We start from the raw sequence: 27,255 nt of genomic DNA, 5'->3' as shown, positions 1-27,255 counted from the left end.
CTCCCACTTCACTCAGCAGTCAGTATCGCTTCTCGGCCTTTTGGCTAAGACTGCGATCGCCTCCAGTTTGTGGAAAACTCTTGCCTGTCTGTGGCATTTGTTTATACACTGTTTGGAGGATATATTACCCTCTTTCTTTGTGGAAATTATTTCAGCTGATATTAATAGTTGAGACACTTACACAAAGGAAGACATTGGCCCAGAGGATTGCTAGCCTGTACTCTGTTCATGAAACATCCAGACCAGGTCAACAGGGAAAAGGCAAGTGCGCTTCTTAATTAGTTATTTATTGAACTGTTTTACCTGTCTTTAGCCATTTTAAGTAGCATTTTACAGTGTTTTAGTGTCTTTCATTTGTAGTGTGTGGTGCCTCCACCATGTCGGCTAACTATGCTGGCATGCGGAGGCACCACAGTGTCCGCTTTATACTCAGTGAGGTTGACGGAAAGCCCATGGTTATGTCAAGGCTTGATTTTTCAAGGAAACTGATTCAGAGAACCCTAAACTTCAAGCCTGATGACATAAACTGTATTGTGACTTTGCCGTCCAACAAAGGATTTGACGTGAGCTTTCATTCTGCAATTGCATTAAGAGATTTCTGGACACGATATGAAAATGAAAAGACCCAGTTTTCTGCTTTCACTGTTGAAAAACTGACTGACAATGCCTCTAAAACGGTTATTGTCAGAATGTTCAATGAGACAGTGAATGCAGACGATATTTGTTTGTGGCTGGGCAGATACTGCACTGTGAAAGGCCAGGCTACCAAGGTGAGAGATGAGGATGGCATCTGGAATTGCGGGGGTCCTGCCATTCAGCAATGGCAGGACCCCCAAGGCTTCCAGGGCCTGAAACAGCTACCACCAATGATAGTTCTGGGTAACAACAGGGGCTACATCCATTACCAGGGCCAGCCCAAGCTCTGCCGCAAATGTGGCGAACATGGGCACCTGGCAGAAGCATGCAAGCAGATCATTTGTGGGAAATGTAGAGAAATTGGACACACTTTTCAGGAATGCACCAACAGCAGAAAGTGCAATCTCTGTGGAGAAACTAACCACCTCTTCAGAGACTGCCCCAAGTCTTTTGCCAACAAAGTAAAAGCCACAAAGCAAACAGAAAACGGACAGAATGTTGAACAGTTAACAGAGCTAATTGAAGATGCTGGGCTGGAAAATTCAAATCTCCTGCCAAATCCTGTGATTGGCGAGCAGGGATCAGGTGAGGCGGGAGAAGGGGAGGGGCCTGCAATCGCCCCACCAGTGGAAAGTGTTGAAGAGGATGGGGTGATGCAGGCAGAGGGCAGAACTAGCACCGAACAGGAAACTGATAGCGAGGATGCCACCCTCCCCAATGCCCAGCAGGCCAAGAGGCCTATATCAGAATTGTCCTCTGACTCCCCTGCGGTGACAGAGAAGAAGGGAAGAGCTGGGGACTACTCAGACAGTTCATCTGTGGAGGAACCCAGAGTCTTCCCTTCCGATTCTCCAAATGAGGCCTCTTTCTTAACCATAGCTCTGCAATCAACCCCTAAGGACTCAAAACTCAACGCAACCCTGCGTCAGAGACCAACTCCAAGAGTCCGAAAGGGAAATGGAGTTCACCCCCCTCACTTTTCACCCATAGAAGTGAAGGAAGAACTCCATTCACATGAATGTGATTAACTGTCCTTGTTTTTAATACCTTTTAGCCTTTTAGGATGTCATACTTGTTATTTTTAACCATACTCATGACTCTCACCTTCTCAACTATTAATGTGAGAAGCGTAAAGTCGAGAGTTAGAGCTCAGACTGTTTTATCCTTTCTTAACACTTTTAAGTCAGATGTGTTTTTAATACAGGAGTGTGGCCTACCGTTTTTAAACCACTATAGAGAGTGGGAGGACTTATGGCCAAATCCATCAATCTGGAGCGGATCCAACGCAAATAAAAATGACGGAGTGACCATTTTAATCAAAAACCCTCTCGTCTTGGTGAAGGGCAGCACTGTGGTGAGAAGCGGTCGGGCACTTTTAGCATACTTGACTTTTATGGGAAAGGATTTTAACGTCTTAAATGTTTATGGTTTTAATGAAAAAAATGACAGGTATGACCTTTTAAAAGACTTGCAGTCCCACATGCTAGGTAGGGCACCTTTAGTTGTAGGGGGAGATCTTAATTGTATTTTAAACAGGAACGATAGGAAAAGAGCAGGAGGAGATTTTAAAATTGACAAAACATCGGTTTTATTACAGGACATATGCAGGGATTTTAAACTCTTGGACTGCTTTAAAACCATGCATCCTAGAGAGGAGGGCTTCACCTGGGTCAGTGGTGATGGCACCAGAGCCTCTCGCATAGATTACATTTTATCCCGTGATTGCCCACCAACCGATGCTAGATTAACACAGGTGTTCTTTTCCGATCACGCAATGCTATCCTGCACCCTATCACTACCTTCTGGTGTGACTTCAGGAAGTGGTCTGTGGAAACTCAACTGCTCCCTTTTAGAAGATAGGGAGTTAGTTAGGCAGTATAGGGAGCAGTACAGTGAGTGGCAGACCCTTCAAGACTTTTACGATACACGTGCACACTGGTGGGAAATGGTTAAGGGACGGACCCAGACTTTCTTTAGACAGGCAGGTAAGAAGAAAAAAGATAGGGACGACAGACGCATGTTGGGACTGCAAAAACGACTCCAGAGATATTTTAACCTAAACCTACAAGGGATGGATTTTAATGAAGAAATAAAACAAGTTAAAACAGAGATGTCGATATTAGCAGAAATCAAAAGCAAAGGTGTCATTTTAAGAAGCAGGGAAAGGGAGATAGAGGAAGGGGAGAAGTGCACAAGATATTTTTTTAAGAAAATTGTAAATAAAGGGGGAAACATTTTAAAACTAAAGACAGAAAATGGGTGCACAGCGGAAACAACAGGAGAAATTAAAACAACTATAGAAACATTTTATAAAGAACTATACAGTGAAAAACCTGTGGAAACGGACACCATAACTGAAGTTTTAAAATTCATTGAACACAGAGTTGAGGACAGTGTGCTTTTAACCCAAGATTTTACACTTTTAGAGTTGAACAAAGGTCTTAAGAGCTTTAAAACAGGAAAGTCACCAGGACAAGACGGGCTTCCCTTGGAATTTTACTTGACTTTTTGGGACATTTTAGCACCTGACTTACTTGCTGTTTTTATGGATTTTGAAAGACTCGACCGACTTCCTGACAGTTTTAGAATAGGGATAGTAACCCTACTCCACAAAGACAAAGACAAGACTGACTTGAAGAACTGGAGACCTATAACGCTTTTAAATCTGGACTGTAAACTTTTTAGCAAACTCTTATCATCTCGAATGACTTTGTTTTTAGATGACTTGATTCACCCGGATCAAGCCTGTGCCATACCGGGGAGGAGGATCACCGACAGCCTCCTACTGATCCGAGACACCATCTGTTATGTGAGAGACAGAAACATCCGGCTAGTAGTTCTAAATTTAGACTTTGAGAAAGCCTTTGATCGGGTCTCGCACCAGTACCTTTTCCAGGTACTGCAAAAAATGGGGTTTCCAGAGAGATTTATAGCTTGGGTGGGGTTGCTGTACTGGGGCATTACCAGCAAATTCGTTGTTAATGGGCATCTGACAAAAGCAGTGAATATAAACTGCGGCGTCCGTCAGGGATGTCCGTTATCTGCCCTCCTCTATGTTACTTGTATCGAACCACTGGCACAGATCTTGAGAAGGGACAAACGAATCACTGGGGTTAGAGTACCAGGGAGCGGGGGACTGGACACAAAATGCATTTTATATATGGACGACATTAATATCTTATGCACTGACCTTTTATCTGTCAACAGGACACTTGACTTGACTGACTGGTTTGGACGGGCTTCTGGGTCAAAGCTTAACAGGAGCAAGACCCAAGCCCAGTTTTATGGACCCTGGGAAATGACTGAGATGACAAGACTCCCCCTGACTGTGACCCAGACTGACCAGAGGATACTCGGGGTCAAATTTGATAGGGAGGGGGGAGGGGAAACTAATTGGCCAGACATGGTAGGGAAAGTTAGGCAGAGACTGGGGTACTGGAGACTTAGGGGACTGACGATGGAAGGAAAGGTTTTAATCATCAAAGCAGTGATTTTACCTTTGCTTTTACTTACCAGTTCTGTTTTTATCCCACCTAGAAAAGCAATATTGGACCTTGAGCGTGCCATTTTTTATTTCCTGTGGGGGTCAAAGTGGGAACGACTAAAGAGGGACATCATGAAGAAGCCAAAAGAAAAAGGAGGAAAAGCAGTGCCGGACCTACACTTGTTTTTAGGAAGCAGATACACCACACTTCATATCACAGCCGCTACAGCCCCATCCAGAAACCCCAAGACAGCAGCAATAACACGGTTCTGGATGGGGACCTACCTCAGGAAAATCAAGATTTTAACCAGTGATCTTAAAGTGCCTGTGTCCTTTAACTTACCACCAGCTTATGCTGTTATCCAGTCCTTTCTATGTTGTTTTAATCTTGAGCAGGAGGAGTTGCAAATTTTATCTAACCAACGCTCTCTTATCTCTGTTGTGCAGGAGCGGGAACCAGTGAGTCCAGTGCGCTGGCTCACATTTGGCGAGCCATCATCAGTTTGGCGCAACGTGAACCATTCCGCTCTCCCAAACAGACTCCGGGACCTGTCATGGATGGTGGCTCATGAGATCCTCCCAGTCAGGGCCGTGATGCACTCCCGGGGCATGTCAGCGCACCCAACGTGTCCTCGACCAGGTTGTGGCGCGCCTGAGTCGGTGAGGCACTTGCTCTGGGAGTGCAGTGCTGCCGTAGACCAGTGGGCAACAGCCGACTCCTTAAAATTCCCGTACTTGCCAGCAAGGGAGGTCCTCACAGCACCGTTGGTAATGTATGGGGTGAGCCAAGAACACATTCCAACCTGTGACTTCGCCAAACAGTGGCTCACCCTGGCCGCCATCAAATACGCCATATGGACCTCCAGAAACGTGCTGGCAAGAAAGCACATGCAGATCCCCCCCGCGGCTGCGATCCGAATGGCCGCAGCAATGGTCAAAGAGGCTGAAGCTGCAGGTGGCAGGCCTAGGACGCAGCCACAAAGAAGAATCGCCTCTGTGCCCATTCGGATGAAGGAGTCGGAGCTACACAGGAAAAGGTCAAAGCAGCAGCGGCCTGACTCTCCGGGTGAGGCAGGTGGGAAGGAGCTTCAGGGTGGGGATCTCCTCTGAGCACCAGGACAGGATCCCGAGAGACCAAACTGTTTGGGGGAGCGGAATGAGTTACCCTTGGTAGGGATTCTTTCCGCTCCTGCACTGCAAAGGACAGAAGACATTTTAACTTTTGCACTCCCCTTTACAGACTTTTATTGTGGACACTCGACACATTGGACATTCATTGAAGAAACGCTTTTATGTAAACCTTTAACTTGTGACAATTTTATCTGTAATATTTCTTAAAAGATTTTTTTTTAATCGTTTAAGCTTGGTTTTTTACAGATTACATTATTTATCATTGTTTTGTCACTTTTATAACTTAAAATTGTATGCCTTAAACATTTGAAGGTTTATGTAAAACGTCTGATATAAGTGTCAATAAAAAAATTTTCAAAAGAAAAATCTGTTCTTATCAGTTTAATATCCGATACGTCCCCTACCCGGGGACCATATATTAAATTGCTTTTTGGAACAGGGAGATGGAAAAGGGGCTTGCCCCGTCCACTCCACGCATCGACCTGTTATTGCAGCACTTCCAGAAACGGTGCACCCCCCTCCCTCAACGTGTTGAAAACAGACCACGTAGGACGTGTCTCTAATGTGCCCTCGCCTTGATTTCTTGTTTTCGCCATGCTAGCGTGCAAATTGCGTATGTGTTGACTGAGCCCCTCTACCAGGTGCGCATTTCTAATAGTCATGCGCTATGGCATCATTTACACACTTGCCCAACTTCTCTTTTTGGAACTTTGGCCGTGTTTGAACTTTTCGCCACTGTCTGGCACTTTCCTTTTGAGGACCTGTTACATGCATCTCACTGTAAAATGAATTGAACCGGTACCTGTTGAGTGAGACCACTAGCTGCCAGTTCAGTCAGATGAATAGATCCATTCCCCCAACGTGAAAATCCACTCTGCATAATTTCTGCCGCTGTTTGCCACAGTCGGGTCTGTGCCGATATGTCAAAAGAAAGGCAAACACTCTTCATATGGTTGCGCTTTTATTTATAATATTATTTTCTTCTTTCCTTTAGTTTCAAACAGAGAAGCATGTGGATATATTTTTAACAAAGTGTTGTTCACACTCCAGACCAATAGGTGGCAGCAGCGGGCGGATCACGCCGTGTCTCTAATGTGAGGAGACAGGCCTGTTTTTTAGTCTTTCCGCTGACTTTTTTCTTTTAAATGCAGATCAAACAACACTTGATTGCAGTGTCATTTATCTTTGTCTGGTGTGAACTCACTTAGGTTTTTGCCTCATTTATTGGCGATCAATGGACAGCCTGGCCATGTTAGCTTAGCTTTTACTATGGATATACAGCATGGCGTGATGAGATATGTGCCCATTTCTCTCAAGTAAAATGTGAACAAGTTTTGTTCAGTCTCACTACAAAAGTGTCTCTTGTATATTAGCGTTCTGTAGATTATCAGAGCCTTTATAGTGTGTGGTTCTGGACTGGTCATTGCTATACATTGCCAGCACCATCACCTATCATCGTATGACCGTGAATGAGGCCCCTGTGTGTGAGGTGTACAAGTCATACTTACCTGGCAGGGGAGATACCATGATCAAGAAGGTGGTTCACCCAGGGCGAGGCTCGGTCACTGCACTCCAATTGAGCTGACCTCTGCGAATTCCCCAAATGTGGGAATCTCGACTGCATAATTTCTGGTAGTGGGGGACTGCGTTCGCGCTCTCTCCTGATGTGCTTGTTTAATGCAACCAACAGCTGTGGCAGCATATGGCACTAGAGAACCGCAGGCATCAAACGCCATTTCACGCTCAATCACAGGCTTTGCCCTTGCCCGTTGTGTCAGTGCAAGTCGGTACCGCATCACTTCACATCTGTGCCACTACTGAAGAAGCAAAAGAAGCTCCTATGATATTGTTATATCCTCACACTCAGTCATTTAGAATAATATGTGGGTTGCAACTGATGCCCCCGCCCACCGTATTAAAAGTGGGGCATTTTTCAGTGAAACGCGTCAAGTCACAGTGGCAGCGGCTCTCCGTTGTTAATATAAAGACAGTCAACGAGTAGAGACAAATCTTAAATTGTTTACTTTAGTTTGCAGATATTTATGATGGATGCACTGTATGTTTTGAAATCTTCTGAAAGTTGACAACATGCCGAAAAAAACACAGCAGATTACGACCAGTCGGCGCGAGAGACCGTGCTGTGACTCCCTCCTTTTCCGCTGACCCATTGGCAGTATCACTTTTCGGCCCGCGTTAACTCCCATAACCTTTTGTAATAAAAGTCTGCGATCGGATGCATATTTGTGTTGCCCATCAGTCATAAAACATCGAACTTCACGTTCACAGTCTGCCGTGTGTTTTTGTAGCGATCGAAATCATATTGAACCCGCGAGCTAGAGTCACAATGAGGAGACTGAGTCTCCCACTTCACTCAGCAGTCAGTATCGCTTCTCGGCCTTTTGGCTAAGATCAAGTGTAGTATCTGTTCTTATCAGGCTTAACAGGCCTGTCTCCTCACATTAGAGACACGGCGTGATCCGCCCGCTGCTGCCACCTATTGGTCTGGAGTGTGAACAACACTTTGTTAAAAATATATCCACATGCTTCTCTGTTTGAAACTAAAGGAAAGAAGAAAATAATATTATAAATAAATGCGCAACCATATGAAGAGTGTTTGCCTTTCTTTTGACATATCGGCACAGACCCGACTGTGGCAAACAGCGGCAGAAATTATGCAGAGTGGATTTTCACGTTGGGGGAATGGATCTATTCATCTGACTGAACTGGCAGCTAGTGGTCTCACTCAACAGGTACCGGTTCAATTCATTTTACAGTGAGATGCATGTAACAGGTCCTCAAAAGGAAAGTGCCAGACAGTGGCGAAAAGTTCAAACACGGCCAAAGTTCCAAAAAGAGAAGTTGGGCAAGTGTGTAAATGATGCCATAGCGCATGACTATTAGAAATGCGCACCTGGTAGAGGGGCTCAGTCAACACATACGCAATTTGCACGCTAGCATAGCGAAAACAAGAAATCAAGGCGATGGCACATTAGAGACACGTCCTACGTGGTCTGTTTTCAACACGTTGAGGGAGGGGGGTGCACCGTTCCTGGAACTGCTGCTATACCAGGTCGATGCATGGAGTGGATGGGGCAAGCCCCTTTTCCATCTCCCTGTTCCAAAAAGCAATTTAATATATGGTCCCCGGGTAGGGGACGTATCAGATATTAAACTGATAAGAACAGATTTTTTTCTTTTGAAAATTTTTTATTGACACTTATATCAGACGTTTTACATAAACCTTCAAATGTTTAAGGCATACAATTTTAAGTTATAAAAGTGACAAAACAATGATAAATAATGTAATCTGTAAAAAACCAAGCTTAAACGATTAAAAAAAAAAATCTTTTGAGAAATATTACAGATAAAATTGTCACAAGTTAAAGGTTTACATAAAAGCGTTTCTTCAATGAATGTCCAATGTGTCGAGTGTCCACAATAAAAGTCTGTAAAGGGGAGTGCAAAAGTTAAAATGTCTTCTGTCCTTTGCAGTGCAGGAGCGGAAAGAATCCCTACCAAGGGTAACTCATTCCGCTCCCCCAAACAGTTTGGTCTCTCGGGATCCTGTCCTGGTGCTCAGAGGAGATCCCCACCCTGAAGCTCCTTCCCACCTGCCTCACCCGGAGAGTCAGGCCACTGCTGCTTTGACCTTTTCCTGTGTAGCTCCGACTCCTTCATCCGAATGGGCACAGAGGCGATTCTTCTTTGTGGCTGCGTCCTAGGCCTGCCACCTGCAGCTTCAGCCTCTTTGACCATTGCTGCGGCCATTCGGATCGCAGCCGCGGGGGGGATCTGCATGTGCTTTCTTGCCAGCAAGTTTCTGGAGGTCCATATGGCGTATTTGATGGCGGCCAGGGTGAGCCACTGTTTGGCGAAGTCACAGGTTGGAATGTGTTCTTGGCTCACCCCATACATTACCAACGGTGCTGTGAGGACCTCCCTTGCTGGCAAGTACGGGAATTTTAAGGAGTCGGCTGTTGCCCACTGGTCTACGGCAGCACTGCACTCCCAGAGCAAGTGCCTCACCGACTCAGGCGCGCCACAACCTGGCGCCACAACCTGGCCCAACCATCACGGCCCTGACTGGGAGGATCTCATGAGCCACCATCCATGACAGGTCCCGGAGTCTGTTTGGGAGAGCAGAATGGTTCACGTTGCGCCAAACTGATGATGGCTCGCCAAATGTGAGCCAGCGCACTGGACTCACTGGTTCCTGCTCCTGCACAACAGAGATAAGAGAGCGTTGGTTAGATAAAATTTGCAACTCCTCCTGCTCAAGATTAAAACAACATAGAAAGGACTGGATAACAGCATAAGCTGGTGGTAAGTTAAAGGACACAGGCACTTTAAGATCACTGGTTAAAATCTTGATTTTCCTGAGGTAGGTCCCCATCCAGAACCGTGTCATTGCTGCTGTCTTGGGGTTTCTGGATGGGGCTGTAGCGGCTGTGATATGAAGTGTGGTGTATCTGCTTCCTAAAAACAAGTGTAGGTCCGGCACTGCTTTTCCTCCTTTTTCTTTTGGCTTCTTCATGATGTCCCTCTTTAGTCGTTCCCACTTTGACCCCCACAGGAAATAAAAAATGGCACGCTCAAGGTCCAATATTGCTTTTCTAGGTGGGATAAAAACAGAACTGGTAAGTAAAAGCAAAGGTAAAATCACTGCTTTGATGATTAAAACCTTTCCTTCCATCGTCAGTCCCCTAAGTCTCCAGTACCCCAGTCTCTGCCTAACTTTCCCTACCATGTCTGGCCAATTAGTTTCCCCTCCCCCCTCCCTATCAAATTTGACCCCGAGTATCCTCTGGTCAGTCTGGGTCACAGTCAGGGGGAGTCTTGTCATCTCAGTCATTTCCCAGGGTCCATAAAACTGGGCTTGGGTCTTGCTCCTGTTAAGCTTTGACCCAGAAGCCCGTCCAAACCAGTCAGTCAAGTCAAGTGTCCTGTTGACAGATAAAAGGTCAGTGCATAAGATATTAATGTCGTCCATATATAAAATGCATTTTGTGTCCAGTCCCCCGCTCCCTGGTACTCTAACCCCAGTGATTCGTTTGTCCCTTCTCAAGATCTGTGCCAGTGGTTCGATACAAGTAACATAGAGGAGGGCAGATAACGGACATCCCTGACGGACGCCGCAGTTTATATTCACTGCTTTTGTCAGATGCCCATTAACAACGAATTTGCTGGTAATGCCCCGGTACAGCAACCCCACCCAAGCTATAAATCTCTCTGGAAACCCCATTTTTTGCAGTACCTGGAAAAGGTACTGGTGCGAGACCCGATCAAAGGCTTTCTCAAAGTCTAAATTTAGAACTACTAGCCGGATGTTTCTGTCTCTCACATAACAGATGGTGTCTCGGATCAGTAGGAGGCTGTCGGTGATCCTCCTCCCCGGTATGGCACAGGCTTGATCCGGGTGATTCAAGTCATCTAAAAACAAAGTCATTCGAGATGATAAGAGTTTGCTAAAAAGTTTACAGTCCAGATTTAAAAGCGTTATAGGTCTCCAGTTCTTCAAGTCAGTCTTGTCTTTGTCTTTGTGGAGTAGGGTTACTATCCCTATTCTAAAACTGTCAGGAAGTCGGTCGAGTCTTTCAAAATCCATAAAAACAGCAAGTAAGTCAGGTGCTAACATGTCCCAAAAAGTCAAGTAAAATTCCAGGGGAAGCCCGTCTTGTCCTGGTGACTTCCCTGTTTTAAAGCTCTTAAGACCTTTGTTCAACTCTAAAAGTGTAAAATCTGTCCTCAACTCTGTGTTCAATGAATTTTAAAACTTCAGTTATGGTGTCCGTTTCCACAGGTTTTTCACTGTATAGTTCTTTATAAAATGTTTCTATAGTTGTTTTAATTTCTCCTGTTGTTTCTGCTGTGCACCCATTTTCTGTCTTTAGTTTTAAAATGTTTCCCCCTTTATTTACAATTTTCTTAAAAAAGTATCTTGTGCACTTCTCCCCTTCCTCTATCTCCCTTTCCCTGCTTCTTAAAATGACACCTTTGCTTTTGATTTCTGCTAATATCGACATCTCTGTTTTAACTTGTTTTATTTCTTCATTAAAATCCATCCCTTGTAGGTTTAGGTTAAAATATCTCTGGAGTCGTTTTTGCAGTCCCAACATGCGTCTGTCGTCCCTATCTTTTTTCTTCTTACCTGCCTGTCCAAAGAAAGTCTGGGTCCGTCCCTTAACCATTTCCCACCAGTGTGCATGTGTATCGTAAAAGTCTTGAAGGGTCTGCCACTCACTGTACTGCTCCCTATACTGTCTAACTAACTCCCTATCTTCTAAAAGGGAGCAGTTGAGTTTCCACAGACCACTTCCTGAAGTCACACCAGAAGGTAGTGATAGGGTGCAGGATAGCATTGCGTCGGAAAAGAACACCGGTGTTAATCTAGCATCGGTTGGTGGGCAATCAAGGGATAAAATGTAATCTATGCGAGAGGCTCTGGTGCCATCACCACTGACCCAGGTGAAGCCCTCCTCTCTAGGATGCATAGTTTTAAAGCAGTCCAAGAGTTTAAAATCCCTGCATATGTCCTGTAATAAAACCGATGTTTTGTCAATTTTAAAATCTCCTCCTGCTCTTTTCCTATCGTTCCTGTTTAAAATACAATTAAGATCTCCCCCTACAACTAAAGGTGCCCTACCTAGCATGTGGGACTGCAAGTCTTTTAAAAGGTCATACCTGTCATTTTTTTCATTAAAACCATAAACATTTAAGACGTTAAAATCCTTTCCCATAAAAGTCAAGTGTGCTAAAAGTGCCCGACCACTTCTCACCACAGTGCTGCCCTTCACCAAAACGAGAGGGTTTTTGATTAAAATGGCCACTCCGTCATTTTTATTTGTGTTGGATCCACTCCAGATTGATGGATTTGGCCATAAGTCCTCCCACTCTCTGTAGTGGTTTAAAAACGGTAGGCCACACTCCTGTATTAAAAACACATCTGACTTAAAAGTGTTAAGAAAGGATAAAACAGTCTGAGCTCTAACTCTCAACTTCACGCTTCTCACATTAATAGTTGAGAAGGTGAGAGTCATGAGTATGGTTAAAATCAGAATTAGAATCAGAATCAGAAATACTTTATTGATCCCCGATGGGAAATTATTTATGTTACAGGTGCTCCTTGCCAGAGAGGAAAGATACATGAAAATATAAGAAATTTAAACAATAGTATTAACAAATATATAGTTAAATAAACAGGAATTATTAACAAACATAAACGTAATTAAATATATATATATATATATATATATATATATATATATGTATACATATATATATCTCGTAAACAAAATTTACACAAACAGAATATATACAGTCAGGGTGAATGGGGTTATTGCACAAGTTAAATTAAATTATTGTAATGTGTGAAAGTCTCAGGGCCACTCAGAGGGAGGAGTTGTACAGTTTGATGGCCACAGGCAGGAATGATTTCCTGTGGCGCTCAGTGGTACATCTTGGTGGTATGAGTCTCCCACTGAAAGTACTCTTGTGCCTGACCAGCACATGGTGGAGTGGGTGTGAGACATTGTCCAAGATAGTTCGTAGCTTAGACAGCATCCTCCTCTCTGACACCACCATCAGAGAGTCACACTCCGTTCCCACAACATCACTGGCCTTGCGGATCAGTTTGTTGCTCAGCCTGCTGCCCCAGCACACAACAGCATAGAGGATAGCACTGGCCACCACAGACTCATAGAAAATCCTCAGCATAGTCCGGCAGATGTTGAAGGACCTCAGTCGCCTCAGAAAATAGAGACGGCTCTGGCCCTTCCTGTAGAGAGCGTTAGCGTTCTTAACCCAGTCCAGTTTACTGTCAATGTGTACCCCCAGGTACTTATAGTTCTCTACAATGTACACACTGACCCCTTGGATGGAAACAGGGGTCACCGATGTCTTGGTCCTCCTCAGATCCACAGCCAGTTCCTTTGTCTTTGCCATATTGAGCTGCAGATGGTTCTGCTCACACCATGTGACAAAGTTATCCACAACAGCCCTGTACTCATCCTCATCACCCTTGGTGATACATCCAACTATAGCAGAGTCATCAGAAAACTTCTGAAGATGGCAGGTCTCAGTGCAATAGCTGAAGTCCGTGGTGTAGAGGGTGAAGAGGAAGGGAGAGAGGACAGTCCCCTGCGGGGCCCCGTTATTGCTGACCACTCTGTCTGACACACAGCATTGCAAGCGCACATACTGTGGTCTGCCAGTCAAGTAGTCTACAATCCAGGACACCAGGGGGGCATCCACCTGCATTGCTGTCAGCTTGTCACCCAGTAGAGCTGGACGGATGGTGTTGAATGCACTAGAGAAGTCAAAAAATATGACCCTCACAGTGCTCGCCGGCTTATCCAAATGGGCGTAGACGCGGTTGAGTAGGTAGATGATGGCGTCCTCAACTCCAAGTCGGGGCTGATAGGCGAACTGGAGGGGGTCCAAAAGTGGCTTGACCATGGGCCGGAGCTGCTCCAAGACAAGTCTCTCCAGGGTCTTCATGATGTGGGAGGTCAATGCCACAGGTCTGTAGTCCTTGGAGCCACTGGGACGCGACGTCTTTGGCACAGGAACGTGGCAGGATGTCTTCCACAGCAAGGGGACCCTCTGGAGACTCAGGCTCATGTTGAAGACATGCTGAAGTACTCCACATAGCTAGGGGGCACAGGCTTTGAGCACCCTGGGGCCGACACCATCAGGGCCTGCAGCCTTATTTGAGTGGAGTCAATCAGCTGTCTTCTCACATGGTCAGCAGTGAAGCACATTGTGGAGGTGACGACACGTGGGGGAGGGGTGTAGTCCTCATGATGGAGAGAGCAGTCAGTCTGACCACGGGGGGATGAGGTGTGAGGAGGAGGAGGAGGAGGAGGAGGGGGGGTCAAGCAGGAGGGTGTTGAGGTGTGAGAGGGAGGAGTGGGAGAGGAGGGCAGAGTGGGAGATGGTTGACCAAGACAGACAGCAGAAGAGTCGGGGGGGGGGGGGGGGGGGATGGGCAGGGCCAGCAGTGTCAAATCTGTTAAAAAACAGATTCAGTTCATTGGCCCTGTCCATGCTGCCTTCAACTCCTCTGTGGTTGTTGGTCCTGAAGCCAGTGATGGTCCTCATTCCACTCCAGACCTCTCTCACGTTGTTCTGCTGGAGTTTCCTCTCCAGCTTCCTCCTGTATCTCTCATTAGCCTCCCTGATCTTCATCATAAAAATAACAAGTATGACATCCTAAAAGACTAAAAGGTATTAAAAACAAGGACAGTTAATCACATTCATGTGAATGGAGTTCTTCCTTCACTTCTATGGGTGAAAAGTGAGGGGGTTGAACTCCATTTCCCTTTCGGACTCTTGGAGTTGGTCTCTGACGCAGGGTTGCGTTGAGCTTTGAGTCCTTAGGGGTTGATTGCAGAGCTATGGTTAAGAAAGAGGCCTCATTTGGAGAATCGGAAGGGAAGACTCTGGGTTCCTCCACAGATGAACTGTCTGAGTAGTCCCCAGCTCTTCCCTTCTTCTCTGTCACCACAGGGGAGTCAGAGGACAATTCTGATATAGGCCTCTTGGCCTGCTGGGCATTGGGGAGGGTGGCATCCTCGCTATCAGTTTCCTGTTCGGTGCTAGTTCCACCCTCTGCCTGCATCACCCCATCCTCTTCAACACTTTCCACTGGTGGGGCGATTGCAGGCCCCTCCCCTTCTCCTGCCTCACCTGATCCCTGCTCGCCAATCACAGGATTTGGCGGGAGATTTGAATTTTCCAGCCCAGCATCTTCAATTAGCTCTGTTAACTGTTCAACATTCTGTCCGTTTTCTGTTTGCTTTGTGGCTTTTACTTTGTTGGCAAAAGACTTGGGGCAGTCTCTGAAGAGGTGGTTAGTTTCTCCACAGAAATTGCACTTTCTGCTATTGGTGCATTCCTGAAAAGTGTGTCCAATTTCTCTACATTTCCCACAAATGATCTGCTTGCATGCTTCTGCCAGGTGCCCATGCTTGCCACATTTGCGGCAGAGCTTGGGCTGGCCCTGGTAATGGATGTAGCCCCTGTTGTTACCCAGAACTATCATTGGTGGTAGCTGTTTCAGGCCCTGGAAGCCTTGGGGACCCTCCAAGTGCAATTCCAGATGCCATCCTCATCGCTCACCTTGGTAGCCTGGCCTTTCACACTGCAGTATCTGCCCAGCCACAAACAAATGTCGTCCGCATTCACTGTCTTGTTGAACATTCTGACAACTGTTTTAGATGCATTGTCAGTCAGTTTCTCAACATGGAAGCAGAAAACTGGGTCTTTTCATTTTCATATCATGTCCAGAAATCTCTTAGTGCAATTGCAGAACGAAAGCTCACGTCAAATCCTTTCTTGGACGGCAAAGTCACAATACAGTTTATATCATCAGGCTTAAAGTTTAGGGTTCTCTGAATCAGTTTCCTTGAAAAATCAAGCCTTGACATAACCATGAGCATTCCATTAACCTCACTGAATATAAAGCGGACACTGTGGTGCCTCCGCATGCCGGCATAGTTGGCCGACATGGTGGAGGCACCACACACTACAAATAAAAGACACTAAAACTGTAAAACGCTACTTAAAATAGCTAAAGACAGATAAAACAGTTCAATAAATAAATAATTAAAAAGCACACTTGCCTTTTCCTTGTTGACCTGGTCTAGATGTTTCGCGAACACAGTACAGGCAAGGAATCCCCTGGGCCAATGTCTTCCTTTGTGTACGTTTCTCAGCTATAAATATCAGTTGAAATATTTTCCACAAAGAAAGAGGGTAATATATCCTCCAAACAGTGTATAAACCAATGCCACAGACAGGCAAAAGTTTTCCACAAACTGGAGGCAATCGCAGTCTTAGCCAAAAGGCTGAGAAGCGATACTGACTGCTGAGTGAAGTGGGAGACTCAGTCTCCTCATTGTGACTCTAGCTCGCGGTTCAATATGATTTCAATCGCTACAAAAACACACAGCAGACTGTGAACATGAAGTTTGATGTTTTATGACTGATGGGCAACACAAATATGCCTCTGATCGAAGACTTTTATTACAAAAGGTTATGGGAGATAACGCGGGCCGAAAAGTGAAACTGCCAATGGGTCAGCGGAAAAGGAGGGAGTCACAGCACGGTCTCTCGCGCCGACTGGTCGTAATCTGCTGTGTTTTTTTCGGCATGTTGTCAACCTTCAGAAGATTTCAAAACATACAGTGCATCCATCATAAATATCTGCAAACTAAAGTAAACAATTTAAGATTTGTCTCTACTCGTTGACTGTCTTTATATTAACAACGGAGAGCCGCTGCCCCTGTGACTTCACATTTATGACACGTTTCACTGAAAAATGCCCCACTTTTAATACGGTGAGCGGGGGCATCAGTTGCAACCCACATATTATTCTAAATGACTGAGTGTAAGGATATAACAATATCATAGGAGCTTCTTTTGCTTCTTCAGTAGTGGCACAGATGTGAAATGATGTGGTACCGACTTGCATTGACACAACGGACAAGGGCAAAGCCTGTGATTGAGCGTGCAAAGGCGTTTGATGCACGTGGTTCTCTAGTGCCATATGCTGCTACAACTGTTGGTTGCATTAAACAAGCACATCAGGGGAGAGCGCGAACGCAGTCCCCCACTACCAGAAATTATGCAGTCGAGATTCCCACATTTGGGGAATTGGCAGAGGTCAGCTCAGTCGGAGTGCAATGACCGAGCCTCGCCTTGGGTGAACCAATTCAATTTCAATTTTCAATTTTTAGGTGCTTTATTAATAAACGTCAAAGGTAAATCAATACATGATATTTACAGTTACAATAGATAATGGCAAAAGGAACATTTTAAAAAAACATATCTTTTTCATTTAAATTACTTTTCCCCCAGTTTTACATTTTTACTAATACAACAGTAAACTTTTTAAAGCAGGCACAAAGATCGAGGTACAAATACAAGTTTACAAGATTGTTAAATTACATCACACACTAACTCTCTAATAAAAACATTTTGAGTTTTCCACAATATAATAAGTTCATCACAGCTGTGCTTCTTTTTGTCTATTTGTATACAGTCTTTGACTAATGTGAAAGCAATCTTCATAGCAGATTCTTGGGATTTATAGACAATCTTAAATGCTAACAGATTTCTACATTTCCATATTCCATCTTTAATGCAGTTAATAGCAGGCCACCATTTTACATCTTTACCGGTTTCTTTTGGGTCCATATCACCATACAATATATCATCAGCATCAGGACTCCTATGCAAGTCTATAAGCCATGTGTTAACAGTTCCCCACACTCTGTGCAAATGGACAGACCCAAAATAGTGGATTACAGATTCATCCACATGACAGTTTGATCTAGGACACACTGGGCTTCTGGTGCATCTCCTTCTATACAGAAGGGCTCTGGTCTGGAGGCAGCCATGAACCGCCTTCCAGGCCAGATCTTTATGACTGTTAAAAAGTCATTTGCAGTTTACATTTTTCCAGGCAGGGGAGATACCATGATCAAGAAGGTGTCTCTACTGTGTTAGTGTATGAACTTTGTCATAGTCGTGCGGTGTATGGGGTGTGGCAAGTTCTTTGCAGGACAGCACACCCTGCGCCATGGTGGTACCTATAACTTCGAGATGGAATGCTGTCCGGTTTGGATTGCAGAATGGCTTGGAGATGGACAGGCTGCAGTTTAGCAGACTGGTGGTCCAGAAGGAGTTGGGTTTCTCGCCCCAACAACTTGATTATGTGTTCGTGCTGCCTGGTTAAAAGACATTTGAAGTCATCTTCACCACTTTCTTCCTGTTTCAACAATGCCTCGAGCGTTTTGAACAGAGGAAAACCAACAACCCCAGACTAGCCAATATTGAAGTGACATCTCTCTCAGAGAGGGAACCCAAGGCAGTGACAGTGATCATGTACTCAGAGAAAGTGACAACGCAAGACATCAGCACCTGGCTATCCTTCCACTGCTCTGTCATCCGGAGCTTGGAGCTCAAAGACGAAGATGGCATTTGAACCGAGGCCTGGCGCTTCTACATCCGCCTCAAACAAAATACAGATTCTGGGGGCCTCCACCACCTGCCACCAACCATCCAGTTGGGGCCCCACAGGGGCCATGTCTTCTATGCAGGACAACCAAAGACCTGTAGGAAGTGTGGTTCCTTCGGCCATCTGGCTTCCGACTGTGAAGTCACGTTCTGTAGAAATTGCCAGCCAATGAAGTGCAACCTCTGTAACTCCAGTAACCACACCTTCCAAAGCTGCCCCTGGTCCTACGCCAACCGTACCAGACAAGCTACATCCACAGCTGACATTGAGCTTCCACCAGAGGAGGAACGATCAGCCCATGATCGACCAACACCCAGTGTCACTACTCTGCCATGGCCATCTGACCAGCAGCAACATGGTCCTTTGGCCCAGTTCCCATCAGAGTACACCAATGCCCAGGTGCCCTCAGAGCTGCCGAACACTGAAGCCATCTCCGAATCAACCACTGTCCATGACCAACAGGACCCCCTTCAGCTTCAGGCTGAGGACAAGGAGGAAGGGGACCAACTAGACCAGGTGACAAGCACCCTCCCTGATGAGCTCATGTCTAATGAAGAGGAACATCTGAACCAGCTGGCTCCACTGTCAACCGAGCAGGACGAGACCATCTCTCAGACAATACGGCAGCTCGAGGAGGACCTGCCAGCAGCACAACCAGGTCAGGCCACTGTGGAGAGCTTCGCCAAGAGCGCCACCCCGGGTGATTGAAGAGACCTCCGAGACCTTCTAGAGCTTGGCCTCCAAGACCTGGCCTTCTCTGGGGGCATAGCAAGCAGCTCCACCCCTTCTTCATCCAGTGAGAGCACGCCACCTTCGAAACGACCTAAGGGAAATTCACAAGACTTCTCCACCAAAGCCCCAGATGAAGAGGCATGGTCTAACACCCCGCTTCCTGCTATTCCTTATCTAGATCCTGAGGTCCTGTCTGCCTTCTCTGCAACTACCCTAATGGGTGGTGATGTAACGGAAGCAAGGGAAATGTCCCGGAAAGAAAAAAAGAAAAAAAAGAAGCAAAACTAGCCCTAGTTTGAGAAGCTTGTACCTATGCAATCTCCATGTTGTTAATTTGGCCCTCTGACCCCCCCATTCTACTATTCTTCTCCATGCTTTCTCTCTCTGTTGCTTCACTCAACACCAGAGGACTGAGTGACCCCACTAAGTGCCTTACTGTTTTCACCTTTCTGCAATCCGAGTCGAGTTACATTTTCCTTTTGCAAGAATGTAACATCCCATATAGAGACAATTATAAGAACTTTGAAGAAAGATGGACTCATGGACAATCTGTTTGGTCTGGTGATAACAAAAATCGGTCATCAGGGGTTGCGGTCCTATTCAAAGGGCCCGTGTTTAATGTGCAAAAGGTGCAACGCTTAAGTGACGGGAGGATGTTGTGTGTTGATTTCACATACCAAAATATTGATTTGAGAATTATTAATGTGTATTGCCCTGTTGAGCTTCAAGAGCGTCTAGAGACTATACAAGAGATACAGCCACTTTTGTTATGCAATAGAACAGTAATTTTGGGGGGTGACTTTAATTGCCTGGTCAGGAAAGAGAAGCGATCATCCCATACAGTTGGTAAATTGGATTCCAATTCCACAGCCTTGACTAACCTCATACAGGATTTCAGACTTACAGACTCATACCGTTCCCAAAACCCCAACTCACCTGGTCCAATGGTCGAACACATTCCAGAATTGACTTTCTATTTACCAAAAAGGGACTGCAGGTTACACAAGCCTCAGTCAAGCCAGTCTTCTTTTCTGACCATGCATTAATCGACTGCTCTATTGTTCTAAAGAATGCAAAAAAAAAAGAAAAAAGCTCCTGGAAGCTGAACATTTCTGTGCTGCAAGATGAATGGGTGGTTAGAAAATTTAAGGAAAAGTTAACTCAATGGTCTTCTCTTCAGTTTGCTTTTGACTCCATCTGGGATTGGTGGGAAGATGTGAAAGATAAAGCTAAGTCCTTTATTTGTGGAAGAAGGTAAAAAAGCTGCAAAGAAGAAATGCTTTATGCTAAAAAAACAACAGGCTAAGCTGCAACGACTTTACACATTGTCTTATGCTGGCTGGGATGTGGTTGATGACATAAATGTGCTGAAAAAAGGAATGCTAAGCATATACTCAGAGGTTATCCGTGGCCTTCTAACACGCAGTAGAATAAAACACCAAGAAGAAAATGAAAAATGCTCTAGATATTTTTTCAGGAAACTAGAACAGCCTAGGAACATAATGGAAGCGCTATATGATAAAAATGGTAATGAAAAGACTGAAATGAATGATATACTTACCTGTGTTCACTCCTTTTACTCAGATCTCTACAGAACTGAGGAGTTAGATGAAGCAAAAGTAACTGATGTTAATGGAAAACTAACTAAAAAAGTGAATAGTATTGTAGTAAACCTGTGGTGGGAGGAGATCTGCAGGTGCTGCACGCCTTCACACACTTGATGAGCTGAGTGCCAGCAGCTGTGTGACTGAACTGAGACGCAGAGTCAAAAGGAGAGTGGCAGGCAGACTTTTTTTGTCACTGGTGAGAGTTGTTCTGTTCTGTGAGCTTGCTCGCTCGTTGGGGGGAGGCGTCGCTCGCAGCTTTTAGTGCTGCCGGCGATGAAGACAGCTGAATAGGGGAGCTGTACCAGAGTCAGGAGGGGGGGGCTAGTCGCCTCCTGTAGTTAGCTAGGGCCCGGGGTTTAGGAGCGTGTACGCTGACCTCCTCTTGCCAGTCCTGTGTTCCAGCGCTCGGCACGCCGCCGCCCGCTACCTGCACTGCCGGCCAACGCTACTTACCCTGGGGAGTGAGACGGTGCTAACGCTCAGACCCCGGGGGAGGGACTCGCCAGCTGGGCGAGATAAGTTTTATCACTTTATTCTCCTCTCTGTTTATACATATTTCACTTGTATGTTTTGCTTTATTGTAGTCCACATGTGAGCTCGTTTTAGATTGCCGAGTGAGTTACACTGATGACACTGTTAACCTGTGGGTGGGGGGACATTTGACACTGGCCACACTATAGGGGTTTTGGGCGATACAGCCCTGTTTACACTTTGGCATCTGTGTTCACCTGTTGCGTGCAGTTTTCTGTTTGCTGTGCGGAGTCCTAGAATTGGCTGTGTGTATTCACTCTTAAACGTGTGTGTATGATGCACTGATTATCTGCGTGTGTTTTGCCGGTTACGGTAGAAGTCTGCCCATAGGTGAATCAGTTAGTTCAGTGTCTCGCTGCCCTATTTTCTACATTTTAAATAGTATCTTTAAATAAAGTTTTGTCTTTTATTTACATTCTGAGTTGTAGTGTTTGTTGGCCTCTGACAACGCCCGTTCCGGGCTGGTTCATTACAGTATGGCAAGCAACAAAGCCCCGGGGTCAGACGGCTTGCCGAAAGAATTCTATGTTATCTTTTGGGAAGATCTAAAGGGCCCACTTCTTGAAATGTTTAACGAGAGTTTGAGTATTGGAACATTACCATCATCCCTTAGAGAAGGCTCCATCACTCTCTTGTTCAAAAAAGGAAACAAAAAAGATATAAAAAATTGGCGCCCCCTCACACTACTTAGGGTTGACCGCAAAATTTTTGTGAAAGCACTTTTCTTCCGTTTACACGAAGTAATAGATCAGATTGTAGGAGTAGAACAGACTTGTGTAGTATCAGGCCGAAGTATGAGTGACAGTCTCGCCCTGGTGCGAGACTCTTATCTGTATGCAGTAGACCACAAGCTTTCTCTCTGTATATCAGGCCTAGACTTAGAAAAGGCTTTTGATAAGATTAATCATGATTATTTAAAAAGAGTTTTGTTGAGTTTTGGCTTTGGTCCTCAGCTGAGGACTGTTTTAGTAAGGTTGTTGTGAATGGCACTTACGCTGCTCCCTTTAAGGTACAGGGTGGGGTTCGACAAGGTTGTCCTCTATCTGTCATTTTGTTTATTCTTGCAATGGAGCCTCTTGCTTGTGCTATCAAACAGGATCCCTCTATCCATGGCCTGCTTGTTCCTGGGAGTGGAGGGAGGGAAGCCAAAGTGTCACTGTACATGGACGATTTGACTATTTTATGCTGCGATAACAGATCTGTTTTTAATAGTCTCAGATGGTACGATCTCTGCTCTCGTGCCTCTAGGGCTAAACTAAACAGGGCCAAGAGTGAGATCTTATATCTGAATTGGTGGGACGGTAAATTGGATCTTGGCCTGAAGGAAAAACCAGACAGAATAAAACTACTAGGGATTGAGATAGGGAGGGAGATGGAAATGGTAAATTGGGAACAAAGGCTCCCCAGAATAAAAGGGAAACTGCGCAGCTGGGAACAAAGAGATCTCACCATCACAGGGAAGGTTCTGGTCCTGAAGGCAGAGGTCCTGGCCTCCCTCACCTTTCTTGCAGCCACCTTACCAGTCCCCAGCTTCCTCCTCACTGCCTTGAGAAGATTTTTAGACATTTATTGAATTCAGTGCAGAGTGATATCACAATCACACAATTACTTTCATATCACTATATTTAAGTTTTACAGTTTCACATTTAAAATCATCACAAATTTCATGATTTGCATCTACTAAAAACAGACTATATTATTATCAAACCATGTGGTTTGTGGCACCTTCCATAACAGCAGTTTTGTTTTCATTTCTGTTGTTGTGTCTTTTAACAGATAGTCCTTAAAAATGTTTAACATAGATCTTTTTACGATTTTTTCTGAGATACAATACTTTTTCATAACACATACATTTCTTGCTTTCCACAGACTTTCTTTTACACAGTTGATAACAACCCACCATTTTTTAACCTTAGTTGTTGAATTTTTTTGCAAGCAACCATAAGCTATTTCTTCATAACAGATGGGAGCTTTATACAAATTTTTCAGCCATCGTGATACTAGCAACCACACAAATTTTGCAAAGGGGCATGACCAGAAGAGGTGTTCTGCAGTTTCATTGTCACCACAAAAAGGCCTAGGGCACTTAGCACTGCGACTGCATTTTCTTCTCTCAAGGAAAGCTCTCATGGGTAAACACTTATGGACAACTTGCCAAGCTAAGTCTTTATGGGTATTGGTTAAGATGGAGTTATTAACATTCAACCATGCCATTTTTGAGGCCTCTTCTGTTAATGTGCCCACGGGAGTTAACCTTGAGAAAGATGGGGACAAGGCCTGTTCTATACCCTTTCTTGTGATTTTGTCATGTGTGAGTTGAGATACACCCCTTTCTTTAGACATGAAAATGCTATATCATAGATCTAACCCTAACCCTAACCCGTTTTAGGCTACTTTTTTTCTGCCCCGTTTTGTGCTACTTTCGTCCGTTTTGGGCTACTTTGTTTCTGTTTTGGGCAAATTCGTCCCGTTTTGGGCTACTTTGGCCCGTTTTGGGCTACTTTGGTCCGTTTTGGGCTACTTTGGCACGTTTTAGGCTACTTTGTTCCGTTTTGGACTACTTTTGCCTGTTTTGAGCTACTCTTTTTCTGTTTTGGGCAAATTTGTCCCGTTTTGGGCTACTTTGTCCCGTTTTGGGCTACTTTGGTCCGTTTTGGGCTACTTTTTTTTTTGTTTTGGGCAAATTCGTCCCGTTTTGGGCTACTTTGGTCCGTTTTGGGCTACTTTTGCATGTTTTGGGCCACTTTTTTTTTCTGTTTTGGGCAAATTCATCCCATTTTGAGCTACTTTGGCCCGTTTTGGGCTACTTTGTTCCGTTTTGGGCTACTTTGGCACCTTTTAGGCTACTTTGTCCCGTTTTGGGCAAATGCGTCCAGTTTTGGGCTACTTTGGTCCGTTTTGGGTTGCTTTCGTCCGTTTTGGGCTACTTTTTTTCTGTTTTGGGCAAATTTGTCCCATTTCGGGCTACTTTGGCCCGTTTTGGGCTACTTTTTTTCTGTTTTGCTCAAATTCGTCCAGTTCTGGGCTACTTTGTCCCGTTTTGGGCTACTTTGGTCCGTTTTGGGCTACTTTGGCACGTTTTAGGCTACTTTTTTTTCTGTTTTGGGCGAATTCGTCCCGTTTTGGGCTACTTTGCCCCGTTTTGGGCTACTTTGGTCCGTTTTGGGCTACTTTTTTTCTGTTTTGGGCAAACTCGTCCCATTTTAGGCTACTTTGGTCCGTTTTGGGCTACTTTGGCACGTTTTGGGCTACTTTCGTCCATTTTGGGCTACTTTCGTCTGTTTTGGGTTACTTTAGCATGTTTTGGGCTACTTTATCCCGTTTTGGGCAACTTTGGCCCGTTTTGAGCTACTTTTTTTCTGTTATGGGCAAATTTTTCCCGTTTTGGGCTACTTTGTCCCGCTTTGGGCTACTTTTTTCCTGTCCTGTTTTGGGCTACTTTGGCCCGTTTTGGGCTACTTTTTTTCTGTTATGGGCAAATTCTTCCCGTTTTTGGCTACTTTGTCCCGTTTTGGGCTACTTTTTTTCTGTCCCGTTTTGGGCTACTTTGGCAAGTTTTGGGCTACTTTCGTCCGTTTTGGGCTACTTTGGCATGTTTTAGGCTACTTTTTTGGGCTACTTTCGTCCGTTTTGGGCTACTTTGGCAAGTTTTGGCCTACTTTCGTCTGTTTTGGGCTACCTTGGCCCGTTTTGGGCTACTTTGGTCCGTTGTGGGCTACTTTCGTCCATTTTGGGCTACTTTGGCTCGGTTTGGGCTATTTTGTCCAGCTTTGGGCTACTTTGGCCCGTTTTGGGCTACTTTTTTTCTGTCCCGTTTTGGGCTACTTTGGCCCGTTTTGGTCTACTTTGGTCCGTTTTGGGCTACTTTGGCCTGTTTTGGGTTACTTTTTTTCTGTCCTGTGTTGGGCTACTTTGGCCCGTTTTGGACTACTTTGGTCCGTTTTGGGCTACTTTGGCCTGTTTTGGGCTACTTTTTTTCTTTTTTGGGCAAATTCATCCCATTTTTGGCTACTTTGTAACGTTTTGGGCTACTGTGGCATGTTTTAGGCTACTTCGGTCTGTTTTGGGCTACTTTCGTCCTTTTTTGGCTACTTTGGCACGTTTTAGGCTACTTTGGCCCGTTTTGGGCTACTTTTTTTTTTTTTATGTTTTGGGCAAACTCCTCCCGTTTCGGGCTACTTTGTCCCGTTTTTGGCTTCTTTGGCCCATTTTGGGCTGTTTTGGCCTGTTTTGGGCTACTTTGGTCCGTTTTGGACTACCTTGGCCCGTTTTGGGCTACTTTTTTTTCATGTTTTGGGCAACCTCCTCCCGTTTCGGGCTACTTTGTCCCGTTTTGGGCTACGTTGGTCCATTTTGGGCTACTTTTTTTCTGTCCCGTTTTGGGCTACTTTTTTTCTGTCCCGTTTTGGGCTACTTTGGCCCGTTTTGGACTACTTTGGCCCATTTTGGGCTACTTTTTTTTCTGTTTTGGGCAAATTCATCCCGTTTTGGGCTATTTTGGCCCGTTTTGGGCTACGTTCGTCAGTTTTGGGCTACTTTGGGCGGTTTTGGACTACTTTGGTCCGTTTTGGGCTACTTTGGGCGGTTTTGGACTACTTTGGTCCGTTTTGGGCTACTTTGGCATGTTTTAGGCTACTTCGGTCTGTTTTGGGCTACTTTCGTCCTTTTTTGGCTACTTTGGCACGTTTTAGGCTACTTTGGCCCGTTTTGGGCTACTTTTTTTTTTTTTATGTTTTGGGCAAACTCCTCCCGTTTCGGGCTACTTTGTCCCGTTTTTGGCTTCTTTGGCCCATTTTGGGCTGTTTTGGCCTGTTTTGGGCTACTTTGGTCCGTTTTGGACTACTTTGGCCAGTTTTGGGCTACTTTTTTTTCATTTTTTGGGCAACCTCCTCCCGTTTCGGGCTACTTTGTCCCGTTTTGGGCTACGTTGGTCCATTTTGGGCTACTTTTTTTCTGTCCCGTTTTGGGCTACTTTTTTTCTGTCCCGTTTTGGGCTACTTTGGCCCGTTTTGGACTACTTTGGCCCATTTTGGGCTACTTTTTTTTCTGTTTTGGGCAAATTCATCCCGTTTTGGGCTATTTTGGCCCGTTTTGGGCTACTTTGGTCTGTTTTGGGCTACGTTCGTCAGTTTTGGGCTACTTTGGGCGGTTTTGGACTACTTTGGTCCGTTTTGGGCTACTTTGGCACTTTTTAGGCTACTTTTTTGGGCTACTTTGGTCCGTTTTGGGCTACTTTGGCAAGTTTTTGGCTACTTTCGTCTGTTTTGGGCTACCTTGGCCCGTTTTGGGCTACTTTGGTCCATTTTGGGCTACTTTCGTCCATTTTGGGCTACTTTGGCCCGTTTTGGGCTACTTTTTTTCTGTCCCGTTTTGGGCTACTTTGGCCCGTTTTGGACTACTTTGGTCCGTTTTGGGCTACTTTGGCCCGTTTTGGACTACTTTGGCCCGTTTTGAGCTACTTTTTTTTCTGTTTTGGGCAAATTCATCCCGTTTTGGGCTACTGTGGCCCGTTTTGGGCTACTTTTCTCCGTTTTCGACTACTTTTTTCTGTCCCGTTTTGAGCAACTTTGGCCCGTTTTGGTCTACGTTGGTCCGTTTTGGTCTACTTTGGTCCGTTTTGGGCTACTTTGGCCCATTTTGGGCTACTTTTTTTTTCTGTTTTGGGCAAATTCATCCCGTTTTGGGCTACTTTGTCCCATTTTGGGCTACTTTGGCCCATTTTGGGCTACTTTTTTTTCTGTTTTGGGCAAATTCATCCCGTTTTGGGCTACTTTGTCCCGTTTTGGGCTGCTTTGGTCCGTTTTGGGCTACTTTGGCCCGTTTTGGGCTACTTTTTTCTGTCCCGTTTTGAGCTACTTTGGCCCGTTTTGGTCTACGTTGTTCCGTTTTGGTCTACTTTGGTCCGTTTTGGGCTACTTTGTCCCATTTTGGGCTACTTTGGTCCATTTTGGGCTACTTTGGCCCATTTTGGGCTACTTTTTTTCTGTTTTGGGCAAATTCATCCCGTTTTGGGCTACTTTGGCCCATTTTGGGCTACTTGGGTCTGTTTTGGGCTACTTTGGCCTGTTCTGGGCTACTTTCGTCCGTTTTGGGCTACTTTGTCCCGTTTTGGG

The 27,255-nt window shown here is 45.2% G+C and overlaps 1 non-coding gene and 6 pseudogenes across 1 annotated transcript; 4 read left to right on the top strand and 3 right to left on the bottom strand.

The window, feature by feature from the left end:
• Positions 1-689: 689 nt before the first annotated feature.
• LOC144462816 (uncharacterized) lies at positions 690-5,230 on the top strand (annotated as a pseudogene).
• Positions 5,231-5,593: 363 nt separating this feature from the next.
• Positions 5,594-5,770, top strand: LOC144462914 (U2 spliceosomal RNA; annotated as a pseudogene).
• A 981-nt stretch (positions 5,771-6,751) lies between these two features.
• On the top strand, positions 6,752-6,915 carry LOC144463102 (U1 spliceosomal RNA). Its single transcript, XR_013491244.1, has one exon. It is a non-coding gene; the product is annotated as a U1 spliceosomal RNA (small nuclear RNA).
• Positions 6,916-7,634: 719 nt separating this feature from the next.
• Positions 7,635-7,750, top strand: LOC144462920 (U2 spliceosomal RNA; annotated as a pseudogene).
• A 534-nt stretch (positions 7,751-8,284) lies between these two features.
• Positions 8,285-8,462, bottom strand: LOC144462904 (U2 spliceosomal RNA; annotated as a pseudogene).
• Positions 8,463-8,827: 365 nt separating this feature from the next.
• LOC144462815 (uncharacterized) lies at positions 8,828-15,451 on the bottom strand (annotated as a pseudogene).
• Positions 15,452-16,837: 1,386 nt separating this feature from the next.
• On the bottom strand, positions 16,838-16,978 carry LOC117260387 (U1 spliceosomal RNA; annotated as a pseudogene).
• Positions 16,979-27,255: the final 10,277 nt, after the last annotated feature.

The sequence above is a fragment of the Epinephelus lanceolatus genome, chromosome 4 (assembly GCF_041903045.1).
Source record: "Epinephelus lanceolatus isolate andai-2023 chromosome 4, ASM4190304v1, whole genome shotgun sequence".
Taxonomy (NCBI): Eukaryota; Metazoa; Chordata; class Actinopteri; order Perciformes; family Serranidae; genus Epinephelus; species Epinephelus lanceolatus.
Note: the sequence above shows the minus strand (reverse complement) of the source record. Positions and strands in the feature narration are given on the sequence as shown.